Source organism: Mustela putorius, unplaced genomic scaffold, assembly GCF_011764305.1.
Source record: "Mustela putorius furo isolate JIRA1106 unplaced genomic scaffold, ASM1176430v1.1 tig00000640_pilon_pilon_pilon, whole genome shotgun sequence".
NCBI lineage: Eukaryota > Metazoa > Chordata > Mammalia > Carnivora > Mustelidae > Mustela > Mustela putorius.
The window spans coordinates 1037435-1051653 of record NW_025421432.1 but is presented as its reverse complement, the minus strand read 5'-3'; the positions used below and the strand labels follow the sequence as shown (position 1 = coordinate 1051653).

The 14219-nt window shown below is 34.0% G+C and overlaps 1 protein-coding gene across 12 annotated transcripts in view; it reads left to right on the top strand.

The window, feature by feature from the left end:
* PPFIA2 (PTPRF interacting protein alpha 2) overlaps positions 1 to 14219 on the top strand; it is a 496304-nt gene that overhangs the window by 168813 nt on the left and 313272 nt on the right. The gene's annotated exons all lie outside the window — the stretch shown is intronic.

Sequence of the window (14219 nt, the reverse complement as noted above, 5' to 3'; positions counted from 1 at the left end):
AGAATTTCTATTACTTAATTTTGTTACACATGCAGTATATAAGTAATCACTAATATAAGAGGCTTAAATACCACATTTATACTTTACAATTTGAGGTAAAGTAGAAACTCATTAAGATGGAAGATTTGGTGTTATCAAAAAGTCAGAATGATTTATAATATAAATATAAACGTGAGTTACAAGCTGTTACCTACTAAATGTGTTTCGGTTCCCCGTGAATAAATCAGCCATCAATCTAGAAAATGGTTAAGTCTAAACTAAATTAGATTCTTCCTCATTTTTCTCCTCAAACTGCATCTTTTAGTACTAAGGTTTACTTTGCAATTCACTCATATCATCATTACATGAAAAGGGAAAATGAACCTTCTTCTCTCTGTGTGTTTTACTTTATGTGAAAAGAAACAGCCTAGCACTTATTTATTTTAGCTATATAGTTATAATGTTCTGAGAAAAATATACATAAAGACCTAGAGAATTAATACAGTAGAGGTAGTCAGAATTGTTTTAAAAGAGAGCTCTGAATAAATGCACATCTGATTTATTAATGTCTTTTGCCTTTGCAAACTATAAGCAGCAAATATAATTACTCCATCTCTCTCCGCTTTTCTACTTCTATTTTTAATCCTGTTGCCTCTCCTGCTTTACACCGATGTCTACTGATAGTGCAAGTCTGTGCTGTTTCAGAATATATTCACTTCCCAGTGGCGATCTGCTTATTGTGGCAGTGACTCAAAATGCAAGTGCCCCAGGGCTGTTCTGCAGAATTATTACTTTTTTTTTCTCCTTCGTACACTGAGATATAAACACTCTTTACAATATCCTGTAGTCTGGCTCTTTGGGGCAGCTTTTGACATTAGGTATTCTAGTTCAGTCTCTTCAAGTTTAAGGGTCAGTAAATTCCATATGCTCAGTCATGACACAGGCTTTTTACAATTCCTTCAGTAAAGATCTTGCTGACACCTTTCTTGGCAGGTGATTGTCTTTGAAAACACAGTGGAATGATTTTTAAGCACTTTTTTGTTGCTGATGTTATAATGATTCGTGTAAAAGCTAGGAATTTGGTAAAATAGAAAGGTTGATAAATATGAACTCTATTCCACATTTTGAATTCATAAAGTGGTATTTGTTCCTGACATTTATGATGACAGGCAATGGATATTTAACTTTTTGTTGCTATTGTTTGTTTTTGTTTGTGGTAGAAGAGAAGGAAGAAAAACAAAATAATTTTTAAAGCATGGAAGGTAAAGATTTATAAAAGTTGACTCTTGGCTTTTCTTTTCAAAGGGCAGAATTGGACATGATTATTTTTCTTCTTTATATGTGTTAACCTATTTTAAGGCAATATGTTTTCTTTGGTTGAAATACTGTTATAAGAAATGAGATGCTGTAGAAGTTATAGACCATTTCTCAAAAAAAAATGTGTCTTTGAAAATGATGAGTTAAATTTCAAAAGTGGTTCTCATTATGGAATGACATAAATGCGTCTCAGAAATGATTCTGCATCAAGGAGCTGAGATTTTAATGCTTACTTTCTTAAAGTTATTTTAGCACGAAAGTTAACATATGCAAAAACATTTAAGATAGCTTAGAATGAATAATGTTGAGTTTCAGTTCCATCTTCTTATTAAATGTTCAAACTATCCTGTCATTTTTGTTGCGATTTTACATTACCAAATTTTAAGAGTAAGAATTAAAATGTATTTGACCTGAACAGTTCAAAGGTAACAAGGCAACAAATAAGCTGAAGGATATTTTAATTACAAGACTTTCATTGCATTTTAATTTATTCAAATGTATTCATACTTGCACATACACATGCAAATATGGTTTTTGTATAGACTATCTAACACTTAAATTAATTCCCTTATATGTGAGATCTCATTTCTTTATTCCTATGCATACGTGTATCTGCCCTTTCTTTTCTTTCTTTCTTTTTTTTTTAAATTCAGTGGTTCGTGGATCCTGGATGATGCCAAAACTCAGTCTGCACTATATGTTTAGTGAATTATTTATCACCAAAAATCATGTTGTAGAATGTAGTTGCCCAGGCAAAAATTGAGATTAAATAGCACTATAGAAGAAAAAATTGATTAACATGTTTGTATGCATCAGAACTGCCAATTTATGGTGCTCAAATTTGTATAAATGGGAACGCTTCTTTAAAACAAAATTAAATAGATATACTATACATATGAAAGTAGTAAGTTCTTCTTAACTTTATGTCCATAAAAATGATGCCCCATTATCATTTCACTTATATTTTTGCAAATAAAGCCATCTATATGCTTTATTAAATCTCTAGATTGGCTAATCATGACTTAATGTATGAATACTCCCAGAGGTATTGGTGTCCAACACACTACCCCTCATTTCCTAGAGATTTTAATATCTTTACCTCGTAGTTTTCAGACTGTATCCGCACAGCCCTGAAGTTTCATGAGTTTGTCAGTAGTTGCTAGAGACATACACCCTGAGGCTCTTAATGTTTCCTGATTCCATATTAACTAGTTTTATTCATTGGAGCTCTATGCAAGTTTTATGAACAATAAAGCAAACAGCATGGTGTTATTCAAAACAGAACAAAATGAAGGTTGCAAACTGCTTCCTCCAGCCAAAGGAATTTATTTTTGATGGGAACAACTTTGTCTGTTGAATCCACAGAGGAGTTTTTTCTGTTTAGAATACATTTCTTTGCCATTTACTCCTAGCATCAGTAACATTAACTGCCAGGACTGTATGGGTGGTTGACTTTGTTGCTCCTGGGACCCACAGAAAAGAAAATACGGCAACCTAACGATCCCTGTTTTTACGTTTAAAATACTTCAGGTATCCCCTGTCCTTAAAGGATAAAGTCCATCTCTCTCGCTTGGCATAAAAAACTCTTCATGGTCTGGAGCACATGTGACATACTGCTTTACTTGTTTTGCTTTCCCAGAATGTTGTCTGTATGCTTCTGCTGTCTTTGCCTCTTCACTCAACCTGCCCATTGGTCAGTTTTGTTTTGTTTTGTTTTTTAACTTGAAGACCCATCTCAAATGCCATCTCCTCTGTGATCCTTTACTCAGACACCTCATTTCTGCAGGCTGTATGAAGTGCCTTCTCTTTGTTCCTTTGCCTATCTGTACCATTGCTGATGCCCTTATCATGTTTTGTTTTAGTCCCCAAGAACATTTTATTAATCTATGTCCCTAGGACATCATGGATACTGCCAATATCTCTGTTTAATAAGCTGGGGGGATATATGAGATAGCTAAATGGTTAAAATGTGAAAATTTAAAACAATCAGCGACAAATATTTTTTTCAGACTACACAGTTGGTGAGGCCTAACTATGTATTATTAAAGAAATTATCTAAAGATAGATAAAGGTCAATTTAATACTAAGCTTTTGTGTACTGCAGTTGGATTCTTCAAAATCAAATATGGATACATGAGTAATCAAGGAAAATCTTTAATTTTATTATTTTTAAAATATGCTTTTATGGCAGCTAGACAAAGTCTCTTTGAGATATTTTTTCTTTATATCTCTTTTGCATTCCTTTTTCCTTTCCTTTTTTTTTTCATATTTTATCAAGAGAGTTAAAATTTGAGTGGTATCTAGATTTCCCATTCAGCAAATAGGATTAGCACCTGAAATATATAGAACACTAAAAGGCAAGCTGAACATCTCAATTGCATGAAGAATTTCACTCAAAAAGAATTTCACTCAAAAGGATATTACTGGTATGTAGTATGGGGCATCATATCTTTGCTATCAAATGAAGTTGAGGTAATTCTGGCTTTTTAGCAAAGAAACAGATCTTTAAAATATTCTATCCTTTTGGTACTACCTAGGAGTCCACTGTTATTTTTCTATTATTGGGAGTACATTCTGTTGATAATTTTGAAATGCACTGTAAGTATCTAGCAGAATTCTTGACACATGTTAGATGTTTAAAAAAAATAAAAAAAGAAATAAAGGAAAATTAGCCTTAAAGAGAAAAGAAAGACTCCCTGTGGCTCTGGAGTTACATGGTAATATAGGCAGAGGTCCCCAGGCAAAGGAGAGAATTGAGATTTTTTTCTGGCATCCTGTTGTATGCAGTCATGATTGTGAGTGGTAGAGATACGCAAGAGATGGTTCAAGCAGGTAGACCAGCACATTCAAAAGTACCAACTGGTGTGTGGGAAAGGCAGAGTTTAGTATAACTGGAACATAAACTGAAGATGAGAAATGGTTAAAAGTGAAGTGTGCAAACTCTAGAATAAAAGATAAATTTGCATGTTATCCTCAGGGATCGTGGTCTTGGTATTTAGGGATTTTTCAGAGAGAATTGACAGGCTTGGATTTGCTGTTTAGTTAGACTATTAGATTGTGCCATGGTTTGGTGATAGGACTAAAGCAGAGAGAACAATTCAGTAGCTTTCAAAAAAAATTCAGATGAATTTTTATGATTTCCCTGCATTATAGCTAAAAACAAACAAAAGACTGGTACTCAAACTGACAAAACAAACAAACAAACAAACAAAACAAAACTGGTGCTTACAAAAGGTTTTCAAAGAGTTGTTAATAATGCAGAGAGTAAGTGATGAAGTTTCTGTCTGAATTTGAGATTGTGGAACCTCAAAGGCTGTGTTCTCCCCTATTTTCTGCTGCCTGTAGTGTTGATGATTAAATATATTAGCAAAAGTATTCCAAGCTACAGGATTTCCAACCTCAATGATCTATTGATTTATAAATATAGAAGAATGTACTCCACCACTTCAAAACAATGTACTGCTGCCTCATTGCGTTGTTTAATTTAAGGCTTTCATTTGGTTCTACCTCCTTATTTTATCTTTATTGACACAACATCCTCCTAATTGGAAAGATATTTTTATAGTAACCAAATTGTTAATAAACTTCCATCTTGGAGTTGCACTGAAAGACAAAAAGAGAAATTGAGGGGAAATGCTCTCCTAAATACACACTTGTGTTGGTTTAAAGATGCCCTGTACATCAGTGAGACCAGCCAAGGGAATCAGTGAATAGCCCTTGGAACTTCACATAGGAAATCATAAGTCTTTGACCTGCAGAGGTTTCTGCTTAATGGAAATATGGTGGACTATATATTTTGTGAGACCAAAAATTGTGTCATTCTTTTCACTGTTAAATCACTAGCACCAAGCAGAGTGCCTGGCGTACAGCCATGATTAGCAAATAGATATTGAATTAATTTGCATATTGAAAGGAAGAATGTCTTGCTCCTCCTCATCATATAGGCATTACTGATATTCTGATACAGAATGACCTCCTCATAGGAATACATAGATGCTTGTAGGATTCCCAGGCTGAGATCCACAAATACATTTCACTTATATTTAGCTAAAATAGCTACATTTTTCAGGTAATGTCTGGAGGGGAGGGCAACTGGAAGTAAGGAAATGATTCAGGGTGTTCCTGAGATAAGCCTTTCACACACCAGGTACAGTGTCCAGTAGTTAGTAAGGGCTTCATGACCAGCAGCTGCAACAGCAGAAGCAGTAAAGTTGGGGTCCAGGAACCACACTGGAGGTGACAAGGATGAGCCAAGAGAAGTTAAGCATGAGGGAAAAGCTAGTAAGAGATAACATTCAAAAGAATTTATTAACTTACAAAATATAAGACACAAAAGAGGATGAGGCAAGATTACCTCGAAAATTTCTAATGAGGGAGCGAGGGAAATGGAGGAGGAACAGCTTTGAAAAACAATATATTTATTTTCGTTTTGGACAGATTGAGTAGACAAGTTGGAAACACAAGCTGGGTTCTCAGGAGAGAGGTCTGAGAAGTAGACATAAATGTGGAAGGCATCTGCTTACAGTGGAGGGGCAGCTATGGAAAGGGATGAGATGACCTTGGCAAAGAATGAAGAGAGTGGGGCAGATGGGGCAGGACACAAAATCCTTGGACACTTTCACCTACCCAGAAGTATCATCAGTTTGATTTATGTGTGCTTGGTTTATTTCATAAACATGTTTTGGAAGCTTTTTCCTAATCGAACCTTGAATATCACCCTTGAACCTAATTCAAGTTAGAATTTTTGTGTTTGCTTTCTTTTGTAAATGCATTTTGATAGCTAACATTCCCTTCAAACCCCCTCTTTGAATGTCATCCCTGAACCTTAATTTGAGTTAAATCCTCCTCTTCTTACGTTTCCATAAAGTAATTAATGTATGTCTTTTGTACCATATGTCTTTTCACATATCTCTAAGAATGGTCTGTAAACTCTTGGAGATGTATTTTAGTTAACTATTTATATATTTTTATTGACACTTAGCCTAATGTCTGTCAAACAGATGTTGTCTATATATTTTGAATGAATGGATGAACTCATGTTTGAGACTGCCCAAAATTAGTTCTCATCTGTTAATTCATTAAATCATTTAACACACCTTGTTGAAAATTCCCATTATGCCAAACTTTAATAATGGTGAGCAAAACACCTAGTTTCTGCACTTAAAAATCTTGGAATTGCCTCAAGTTATCCAAAAGCCACGATAGTACATTATTTGGTGCCCTAAAGTAGAGAGAGAAAAATGCTTTGACTTGAGAGGTACATAGAGATAGTATTGTTATGACTTGTAAATTTAATTAATTTTATTTCCAAATCTACTTTTAGTTTTAGTTCATGGTTAACTTTTCCAGTGTTACCATATTGGTAGCAATAAAATTACATAGTAGTTAAGATCATGTCCTTTGAAATTAAACACAGGATTCAAAGCCAAGTTCCACCATTTATGGGAGTGTGACTATAAGCAAATAGAATCATTTCTGTGTTTTCCCTTCACTTGACTATTATAAAAGAATGACTCTTGAGGTCATTATGAATGGTAGATTATTTATGAAATCTTGTGTGAAGTATTTCCTTCTGATAAAGATGGTCCTCAATCAAGATTAGCCCTTGTTGTTTTAATTATTAACATATTTTCCAAATAATAGCATAATTTATTTTATAAGTGATCTTTTCCCTTTTGGCTTATTTTAAATTTAGAAAATTTTAGCGCTGAGAGACTCTATTTACCATTTTAAATACTTAAAGGAGCTTATCAAAATATATTTCATTAACTTTCCAAGATCTTAATTTTATATAAAATACTTTTGTGTTTATAGAATGTAAACTTTTGGAGCATTGATACTACATATCCTTTTGAAAATATACTTGGGTTCCTTTTATGAATACATTTTATATTTTCAAAATGTATTTTGTAAATTTACTTTGAAACTTACCTTACATTTTCATTATGGCTTATTATCATCTACAGTTTTGCACACATGCAAATGTAGATTTCAAATCATCAGTTTATGAAACTGGCTAATTTAGTATCAAATTTAAAATATCTAAAAATTAAAAGAGAGCATCTCACTTTGTATATTGGGTGCCCTATACAATAATTAAAGATCTAAAATAGTTATGTTCCTGGGAGCCAGGAAGAATCAGTGCTATTATTGGCAGCAAAGCTGTCTGAGAATTGCTGAGCATCTCAAAAATAATTAGGCATTTTAGCAATACTAAAAAGTGTACAATTTTTTTAAAGAATTCCACAAAATGATGTGTTCTTAGAGTTGGCAAAGTTAAATGGAATATGCCATTAAAAAATAAATGAATGTAACCTAGTTCCTATAGCTTAAAATTTCAGTTTCAGTTATATTGGTGAAAAAAATACAGATGATTCATAGGAAACAGCATTATACTTATTACTGGTTCTCTATCAGATATAATCAGTGCAAAAGTGACAGCTCTGAACTACAGTGTAATTTTACACTGTTACCTATTATAATTTCCTTTTATCCTGAATTTTTGTTTTTCATATTTAGCACAGGATTAATCTGCTCTTTCTAGGAAGGTCTATCTTTGGTTATGTTAGGCCTACAAGAAGCCACAGGTGTATTTTGATTCATGTTACAGAGAAGCTAAAAGAGGAAACCTTGCTTGAAATTGTAAAAGATGTTGTCATAAAATAATATAAATTTATCATATTTGAAGAATTATACCTTTTCATTGTTTAACTATGTTATTTGTTTTAATACCATTTTGTTTAGATGTTAAAATATTGAATGCATAAAGAACCAAATGTTTTAACAACAATATAATGCAGTTCAAATAGTTGCAAACAGATTTCCTTCATTCATTCTTTTCACTTATTAATAATTTAAGAAGTGGTCAATATTTTGAGGAGCAATTGTTTCAGGAGGTAGCAGATCCAAATAAATATTATCATAGAGAATCTCTCACAATACACTGACTTTGTACTGAGAGTCAGTTAATTCTAAACGTGTCATTGAGAAAGACTTCAACAAAGAATAATTGCTTTAGAAATTAGTAAAGAATTTTAGGATGCCTGGGTAGCTCAGTTGGTTAAGCAACTTCCTTCAGCTCAGGACATGATCCTGGAATCATGTGCTCTCTCTCTCTCTCATTCTCTCTCAGATAATTAAATAAAGTCATTAAAAAAAAAAAGAAATTAGTAAGGAATTTTAAAGTAATTCTATTAAACAAACATAGGTGGAAAAAATCATTTTTCAGTTTATGTATGCCAGCCATGTCTGTGACTCATCTTCTTGTAGTTCTAAAACATACTGTGGACCCCCGGCCTCTATATGTTTACTTATGCTGCTCCTGGGCCAATACTCGATGATGGACATGGAGACACAGTCATTCAGTATCTTTTGGTGCTGGTGATCAAGAAGAGGAAATACTTCTTCAGCTAAAAGGCTTGTATGAACAGTTTGGATCCTGAAGTAGCATGGCATTCTGAAAAGAGCAATGACTGGTGGTTTGTTTTACTAAATCTTAAATGTCCAATATTTACTCTTCTCACTTTAAAAATTGCATTACAAGAAACAAACTGCATATTTTCTTTGATGCTGGACATATTTATTGGTAGAGGACAGAGAAAGCTAAGAAATCAAGAAATATGAGGTTAAAGGAAGAGCTTAAAGAGCCTTGAAAGGAAGATGCTTCGTTTTCTAAGAAAGAAAAAATGAAGATGAGTAAGGAGATAAAACGAAAGGCTTGAAAGAAAAGAAGAAAGTGGAGGTGGTTCATCTCCAATGGCCTCATCCTAATGGTTTTACCCAGAGTGGGTGGGATAAGTAGGTAATATTTTTTAGGACAATAGGAAAGGTTGGAAATAATGGCTGTGTTGGGGATAACAGCTATCAAGCAACAATAAGACTCAAGCTGGGATTGGAAGCATAAGTTTATAGCAGTATAATAAGTGAATTTTTGTGTCAGTCTCCCTAAATGGAGATTATAATGGGAAGAAATATTGGCAGATATGGCAAATATGTTGGTAGTGGGGAATCCTAAATGCTATGTTGAACTGAATAAACACAGTTGAGTCTTCAGGTAATGAACATAGGAAGTAATATTTTTTAATTAAAATTATAGTTTACTTTTTTAAAAAGAAAAAAAAAGAAATCCAACAAAAAATTATGCTTTGATTAATGCTTCTATAATACCACACTGCAGACACAAATTCCAAGAAAATGTATTTTGTCTAACATACATTTCCAGGATATTTTATCATGCCTGCTATATAGTAAGCACTCCAAAAAAAAAAAATATGTGGAATGAATAGATGTTGCTTAAAGGTCTGAAAATGTTTTAACCTCATAAAATATTATGAATGAGTAAAGTTAATATATTTTGTAGTATTAAGTAATTCTCAAACTTATTTTAATGTTTACCTATATCTAACAAAAAGATTAAAATATAATACAAAAGATGTATTTAGGGAAATATGAGCAAATCAAACATTGTAGTTAATGACAGAGGACAGTCATACTTACTATACGTTACACAGAAGGTAGAAGAATTTGTTTTTTTATACATATAAAATGCCGTAGACTAGATTACATTTAGAAAATTACCCTTACTTTTCACATTGCATTAGTCTAATTTCATTTAATATAGCCAGTTAGGGTACCACATTTTCAAAAAATATAGAGAGAAATTATAATATGGAATGCTACCAAATAACTTATTCCATGAAAAAAATAGATCTTGAGAAGGAAAAATAGAGAAAATTGTGGACATTATGTAGCCTGGGGTAAAGAATAAGGAAGAGGGACCCAATCTCTTGCACTCAAAAGAAAGATTCTTTTGGTTTGAATACACTCTAATTGTTCACAACGTGTGGTGAGAAGACTGCAGAAATACATGAATCTGAATGAAAACTGGAGCAGTTTCAATCGCATATAGACAATGAGTCTACAAGACACCTGGGTGGCTCAGTGGGTTAAGTCTCTGCCTTCGGCTCAGGTCATGGTCTCAGGGTCCTGGGATAGAGCAGTGCATGGCGGGGGGCGGGGGGGCATCCCTGCTCAGCAGGGAGCTGCTTCCCTCTCTCTCTCTGCCTGCCTCTCTGCCTACTTGTGATCTCTTTCTGTGTCAAATAAATAAATAAAATCTTGCAAAAAAAAAAAGAAAGAAAGAAAATGAGTCTACACCTATTGCAGTGATAAAATAGTGCAGTGGGCAGTCATCAAAGATATCTCTGGGAACTCTATAGTGGGGGCTTTCACGAGAAGGCAGAGTACAAAATGCAAGGAGCATAAGAAGCAGTTTTGTGTTTCGTATCTGCAGCTTGAAACATGTGAAAAGGCAAAAGTGAGTGAATTTTATTGTGATTCAATTTCCTCTTTTGAAACAATGAAAGCTGTTAATATGTTTCTCAGGGTTGATATGAGAAACCACATTTGAAAGCATTCCATACATTTAAAAAACACAGTTCAGTTAAGGCTTTTTTGCAAGCGACAGAAAGCAGATTCCAGTTTTATTTGTCAAAAGAAAAGTGTTTTAGAATGATATGGGAAACACTGAAGGAAAAAGAGAAGAATCGGGATTTTATTGATTCATGCAGCCTACTGTATGCCAAGTTCTGTTCCAGGCACTGGATAAAGAGTGAGCAAGTAAAGTAAGATTATATTTTAGTGGGGTGAAAGATGTAGTAAGATAAATAAGATGCTGTGTAGTACATTCGATGGTGATAAATGCTAAGGTGAAATACAGAGTACAGAAAGGGGATAGGGAGTGTTGGAGGATGCAGTTTAAATCGGGTGGACAAGGAAGTTGTCCTGGAGATGTGAGAGAAGACATGGTAGAATCAGAGAAGCTTTCTACATCCTTATCCTAGAATGAACTGAAGGGTAGTCTTTTCTGGTAGTGTCCTCACCAGATGGGTTAACACAACCTACCTTCCTGTATTCAGGATTTAAATTCAAAGGAGAGGAAGTTTGGTTGGCCCAAACTGGACTTCATGAATCATACCTCGCCTTTTGCCTGGCTTGCCCAATCTCTGTCTCACAGCTCTCTCACTTACTGCACTGAGGTACACCATCGACAAACTGTGGGGCTCAACAGATTTTAGATTTCCTTTAAGACATAAGGTAGTGTCCATTCCATCTATATATTCCTTACCACTCCTAGAACTCTCTGTATCATCCTTTCTCCATTTTCTACCTTTTTTGCCCCCAAATCTCATTCATTCTTTAGAGTTCAGTGCAGTTTGTGTCTTTCATGAATATGTCACATTCCTAGTTAGGTTCAGCCCCCTCCTTGTGAAGATATCATAAAATGTTGTGCTTACATCTGTCCTAATAATTGGCACGAATCTGATTTAAGGATGCATATCCATTTCCCCATTATACTCTGAGTTCCTTAAGGACACAATGTATATTTGTTAGGTGAATGAATTTTGAGTGCTCAATAAATGTCTAAATATATAAAGGAGAACTGTGTTTATTCCAAAGATCACAAGATGCATCTTGTATCACATTTTATGTTGAGAATGTGTTCGTTAAAGGTGACATTGTGACTATAAAATATGAAATATCTGACAGATGATAGTTGATTAGCCTCATTATCTTGCATGTACATGTGAGCATGTGTGGGTGTGTATGTGTATGATTGTGGATGTTTTCTTCGCTTATTTGGTGGAGATAAGTTATAATTAAGGAATAATTTATTTTTGTATGGATTTTAAAATAATAAGTTTTAAAATATTGGGGTCAGTTGAGGTGCTCACCATGAGGCTCAACATGAACAAATGTAAAACAGGTGTATGTACAGTGCTCTTTTTATTGTTATTATCCAGGTATCAAGTATTTGAAAGAAATACTTTCCCAAGATTATAATTACTTCCTGTTGTCAGTGCACATTTGTTCTGGAATTTGAAATTTGGCTTTTAGATGTTACATTATTGACTACAGTTTATATTATCCCACCTGTCTTGTGGATCAGAGTAAAAGACCCTTTGAGTTATTATTGGAATTCTCAAGTTTCAGAATACATAATTACCCAAAATGCAGGCTACCAAGTGCCACCCCCAGAGATGATTCAGAAAATGTGGTAAGGGCCAAAGAATTTTCATTTTAAATAGAATTCCAAGTAATGTCTGTGCAGAAATGTCACGAATTGGGAAACAGTGGACAGGAGATTGGGGGAATTTTTAGTCCTATGAAAGGTACTTTCTATTTGAAGGACAACTGATGAGTGGGTGAAATATCCACAAGGCCTTGCTCTGCTTTTCAAGACAGTTGACCTTTGAACAATGTGGGAGTTGAGGCACTGACCCACTACACAGTAGAAAATTTGTTCATATCTTTCAGTTCCTTCAAAACTTTAATACTGATCACCTACTGTGGACTGAAAGCCTTACCAGTAAGTCGATTAACTCATATTTTGTGTGTTCTATGTATTATATGCTGTATTCTTACAATACAGTAAGCCAGGGAAAAGAAAATCTTATTAGGAAAATCACAAGGAAGAGAAAATACATTTATACTACCGTACTAAAAAAAAAAAAATCCACATAGAAGAGGACCCGTGCACTTCAAACCCATGTTGTTCAAGGGTCAACTGTGAGATGTGCTTTTAATTTGATTAGAAAGACATGCTTTTGATTTGTTGTGGTGAAGTCACTTAGTTATTTCTTCCATGGGCAAATTTTAGCTGAGTGATATATAAATTGCAAGGATTCCAAACTAATGCTAAGAGAACCTGATTAAATTGAGGACCAGTGCTCAGGAATGAAGAACTTTAGCTTCTTCTTCCTTTAGGGCTATGTATGTTATGGGATTTCCAAATTCAGACCTAATAGATGGCCATGTCAAGAAATATTCATTTGAAAAAAAAAAAAGAAATATTCATTTGTTCTTAATTAATGATTTATCTGTCACCTAGAAACTGTGTAAAATCAAACAAAATCTCAGAATTATTCACTGCAGTAAAGAACCAGTTCCTTTTTTTAAAAATTCTGATTTCAAATTACAGCTTGATTAAAATAATAGGTGTTCATTAGAAGAGGAGTGTTAGGTGGTTGCTCTTCCTGGACTACATAATTCTCAATTGTCAAGAATAATCCTTCCTTACGTGTTTAGCTGTTATCTATATGCCTTCAGCTAATTCTCAATATTAAGGCCTACAGAGTGTCACTTAGCTTTCATAAAATATCTGCCCTTAGGCTAAGTTATATTTGTATCTTCGAAATCCAAAGTTCATAAGAAAATGGTGATGTTAAAACCTGCATGAAGAAGGTTAATCATATGATTAGTTGTAAATACACTAATTTCTTGTCCCCAGATTTTTTTTGAATTCAGCTTCAATGAGAAGAAATTCGGCAGTCTTACTAGAACTTTATAAAATAAGCAGTTATTAAATGTATTTTACCTATTATAGAAAAAAATGCTTTAAAGTACCTGAATTATCAATATTGATTAATATCTCCATCTCCTGCACTTTATGCTGTATTTGAGAGGGACAGTGGTCACTATGCAGACATTTTAATCTAGCAGAATCAGCCCAGAGCTGACATTTTCTGAGGAGTATCATATATGGTTGAAGAAGCCTTAAGATTTGGAATCAGATCAAAATATATATTGCCACTTACTGCCTATGTGACTTTGGGCCCATTATTTAGTTACTCTGAATTTTAGTCCTCTCACTGTAAAATGGAAATAAACCTATCTCACAAGAATTTTATGAAGATAAGAAATGATGTAAAGGGGTATTATGAAGATTGGAGATGAGTAAACTGCTACGGATGTGGTAGGTGTTTTTGTGTGTGTTTTTTTGTTTGCTTGTTTGTTTTGTTTTTGTTTAGAGAGAGAGTGTGTATGGGGGGGGAGGGTGTTGTGGTAGAAGACCAGAGGGAGAAGGAGAGAGAGAATCTTAAGCAGGCTCCATGCTTAGCAAAGAGACCTATGCGGGGCTTGAT